The sequence below is a fragment of the Alligator sinensis genome, unplaced genomic scaffold (genome assembly GCF_000455745.1).
Source record: "Alligator sinensis unplaced genomic scaffold, ASM45574v1 scaffold52_1, whole genome shotgun sequence".
NCBI classification, from domain to species: domain Eukaryota; kingdom Metazoa; phylum Chordata; order Crocodylia; family Alligatoridae; genus Alligator; species Alligator sinensis.
This window is the reverse complement of record NW_005842152.1, coordinates 2076254-2080764: the sequence shown is the minus strand read 5'-3', so window position 1 is coordinate 2080764 and position 4511 is coordinate 2076254.

Below are 4511 nucleotides of genomic sequence, written 5' to 3'. Positions count from 1 at the left end.
ACTCTTTCCTGCCTATGCAGGGGGTCGGACTCGATGATCTATTGAGGTCCCTTCCAACCCTAACATCTATGAATCTCTGAATCTATGATGTGATGGATAGTCCATCACCTTGAAGTCTTTAAATTGAGACTGGATGACTTTCTAAAAGGTTTGCTATAAAAGCTTTGATGAGTTATGGGCTTGATGCAGAAACTACTGTAAGGGTGCTTCCAGACGAGCGCTCACGTGCCTCTTGCCCCATCTTAAACCCCTTTGAGACGGGGCAAGAGGCATGTGCAGGAATGAAAAAATGTTCCCTATGCTGCAAACTTGTAGTGCACAGAGAAAGTTAGACCCCTGTATATCAGGAGGTCTAAAAAACCCGAAGGTTATAAAAGCGGGGCAGGGTGTGGTCCCGGACCGTGTCTTGAGCCAACCGGAGATGCTCTGGCTGCCAGAAAGTCTCTGTGGTTTGCCTGTCATGCTGGTGCTGAAGCAGCTGCTTCAGCACCAGGGCTCCAGTGCCGTAAGTAAGGGGTTGAGGGGGCTGGAGGAGCAAGGAGAGGACTATTTGAGTTGCTGCAAGTGCACGTGCTGGCATGTGTGGATGCGCCCTCAGAAATGTTGTGCTGTGTTATTCAGGAGGTCTCCTCTGGCCTTAATATCTGGGGGTGGTGGGGGGTGGGGGTGTCTACAGTCAGTAGTAGCCTGTCCTGACTGGGCTTTTCTTTAGCCCATCCTGCTCATTTGCACCCATGAGCACTCTACAAGCCTGGAAGTACACCAGTGGACCACCCTCGGCTTGTCTCTTATACATGATAATGAGCACTCAAGAGCAGCCAGTGGAGATGGATCTGAAGTATCTTCACTGGCGTACCGCTTGGTTAGGACTGCCTGTAGGAATGGGTGGATATTCACATCAGGAAGTATAAAAATTAACTGAGATTCTGTCTCTAACAGTGGTATCTCCAGGTTGGTATTGGGTCACATTGATTGCGCAGCATGGCACTCTTGACTCTTGTCAAATACATACAGTAATTAAATTCTACAGCTATCAATCATGTATGTTTCATCATCACAAAAGGTCATTATAAAAATGTTCCTCATGAACCAAAGTATGTGGTCCAAATACAAATCTTGGATACCAAACCTCACAGCCAGAGGAGTTTGAGATGGGGACTTGGAAGTAGGTAGCTTGGGGATGCTGTTGTCTGTGGAGGTATCTTAAAAAAACCTCATAATTTCTTGAGTCCAGAAGACTGGAGAAGTTGCAGAAGCCTCAGCACAGGAAAGAAATAGTATCAGGAGTGGGCAGAACACACATTTAGATATAAATGTGATATTTTTGGAAAAGTTTGCTTGGTCTTAACTTTTGTATTGGGGGAGGGACTGGGATTAGGAGAATTCTGGAGGTGCAGAAGTATATTGTGGATTCTGAGCGGGGCTCGGGAGCTGGAGAACCATCTCCTTGGAGTCACGTTACTTTGTTTGAAGAGAAAAATATTTATAGGACAAAATACAGATTTTGTTCACCATATTTGTAGTATTGCCTAGTTTTAGCCATCCCACTTTGTGAGGAATGTGAAGAAACTGGAGAGGGTTTTGAAGAGAGTAACTAGGATGCTGAAAGGGCTGGAATGTAAAGCATATGATGAAAAGTTTTAGGAAATAAATCTGTCTACTTTGCAGGGGACAAAGGAGATTCATGGTGTACATGATAGTAGTTTTTAAATATTTTAAAGATAGTCATAAGGATGGAGAAAAATGGTATGCCTTGCTGCAGAGGGAAGGACAGAAGGCAATGAGTTTAAACAGCAGTAAAGCAGGCCTAGATAAAAATCTTAGAACAAATTTTCTAACTGTAAGAGCAGTGGAACAAGCTGCCTGGGGAAGTCTCCTTTACTGTTGGAATTGGTTAACAGTAGTGAATCCTGCATCTGTTCAGGAGGTTGGACTTGGATGCTCTTGAGAGCCCTTCTAACATTAAAAATCTGAAAAATTCTCTCTCTAAAATGTCTTATGTATAGGAGGAATTTTCACGCATTTTTTTAAACTTTTTTTTAAATCATCCATTTTAAGTATCTTTAAGGGGTAGGCATGAGAGAAAATTGTACTGCATAAACTGTTCAAAGCAGGGAGTCTTTTTAAAGCTGTTCAGGGCAGGGACGTTGTTCCCGTTTTTTAGATTTTTTAAAGGCCCCTGTATGATTTAGATCAGTAGTCTTATACATAAAATACCAAACAATATCTGTTAGAGTAGGAGAACCAGACAGTCGAGCTGACTAAAGATCTAAACTGAATTCTTATTTGAGGTCATAGGCAAGAAGAACGGTCAGTCTCTGGTGAGACTGTAGTTTAAGGAAGGACATCAGTGGTGAAGTGTGTCTGTTTGTTTTCCCCCTTCTCATATTATGAACTTTGAGCACCCAGATACTACCTGTGTACACAGTATAAGAGGTTGACATGAAGCTCACTTCCTGTCACATATTCTGAGCGTTTTTATAAAATAAAAAAAAGGCTAAAGAGTGGTTACCTACATTGTGTGTGTTGTTACAAGTAACCATAAGAGCACAAAAATCAATTCTTGTATTGGTTATATATTTGTCTTTTTTTTCCTGTTTGATCCATTTCCTGGGTTTTTATGCAGGTGCACACAGTTAAGTTTCATTCTTCTAAATCTAGGCTGGCTGCTGCTCCTCACACCAAGGGATGAGATTAATTATGGCTAAATTCTACAGCAAAGACTTACTGTTGTCCTAGGCCCAGCCTAGACAGTTTGTTTTTAAGCTTTGCTAACATAAGATTTGGCCTGCTTTAATGAGGCCTCACTCCATTCCCATGCGGGGAAAGCTTCAGCACTGGCTGGTGAGGCCCACAGTATGTTGCTGCCATCACATGGAAAACTTTTGCATGACCTTAAATGTTCACAAATTAGCTTGCTCCTTCCTGTGGTTTAGTGTTGCAGATTTCTTCTCTCCCACCATTACAAATAGGCTTAACTGTTGTCATACTTCTCATGTCTGCCTTCCTGCAGATGCTTTGTATCCTTTGTGAAGCAAGTCCAATAAGTGTCGTTAGATGTGTCTGCAGCATTCCTACTTTTCGTTATTTGTCCTGGCTTCCAGTTGTGTGTCTAGGTTTCTTTTTGCTCCTTTTCTTGCACCCCACAAATCACACCACGCTTCATTCAGTGTTTATTAACTGGCCGAGGAGATTTCAAAGCCATGGGATCTTCTTGAAGTCATGGGAAATGGGTCAGGTACCAGAGGACTGGAAAAGGGCTAGTGTAGTTTCCCTTTTTTAAAAAAAAGCAAAGAGAAGGAGCCAGGGAACTAGAGACCAGCTAGACTTACCTCGATACCTAGGAAATGACTGGAGTATATTATAAGCAGGGATTCTGGTTTTCCCTGACAAACAATCACAAATTCTCTGATTTAAAACCCCCTAAATCCATGACTAAAATTAAATGCCATAATATAGCTATAAATTGAACAAAATACAAAATGTTTTATTGATATACTTACAATTTTAAAGCAATTTGGAAGCCTACAAGTGCCTCAATCACTATAATAAAATAAATTCTAAATAACTATACATTTTGGTATTTGATCTTGGGGTTTTTTAGCATGGAAAACCAGACCTCCCCTTCCCCCCTTCACTTACAGAATGCAGATCCAGGCCCTTCAATCCCCATTGACAGTCCTCCAGCTGTACCAGTGCTTCTCACTCCCCGCCCCCCCACCCCACTACATCTCTCTAAGAGCCCTGCTGCTGCCCCTCACTCCCCAATTACAGCCCTTGCCATTGCCCCTCATTCTCCCTGCCACAGTCCCCTGGCCCTGTCAGTGCCTGCCACTCCTCCGTACAGCGCCCTGGCCCTGCCGGTACCCCTTACTCCTTCCCCATCCAACAACCCACCCAGCCCTGTTGGTGTTGCTCACTCTCCCCCACAACCTCCCTGGCTCTGCTGGTGCCCCTCACTCCACCTGCACAACCCGCACAGCCGTGCTGGTGCCCCTCACCCCCCACCCACAGCCCCCTGCCTGCCTCAGCCCTGCCAGAGGGGGCCTCCCAGCTGCTTGGGCCAGGGATCCATGTTTGCAGCCCCCTGTAGCAGCGCCCAAGCCCCAGCTGCCGCCTGGAGCAGAGTGCAGAGTCCAGCTCCCCCCTCCCCAACAGGTGGCATGATGGGAGCAGAGCCCATGGTGGGTGGGGGTGGGTTGCCTGCTGTGGACTTGGGCAGTGGTGGCCTGGTTCCCCACTGCTGAATGCACCCCCTACTCTGGAGGGGTAGGGGGTGCACAGGCCCTCCAGATCTGTGTGCAGAGTGGGGGCTGGAGGCAGGCTGCCAGCTGCGGGCTTGGGTTCCCTGCCCTGCTGCCCTCCCCCTGAGGCCTCCATGGATCCGTGGGCAGGACCCAGTGTGGGGCCAGATAGGGAAACTCCTTGCTGCTGTGATCTCTGTGTTGTCCTGGTGACATGCTCCCCATCTGCCCCGGAGCAGCAAAAGACAGAACCTTGTACCACCATTC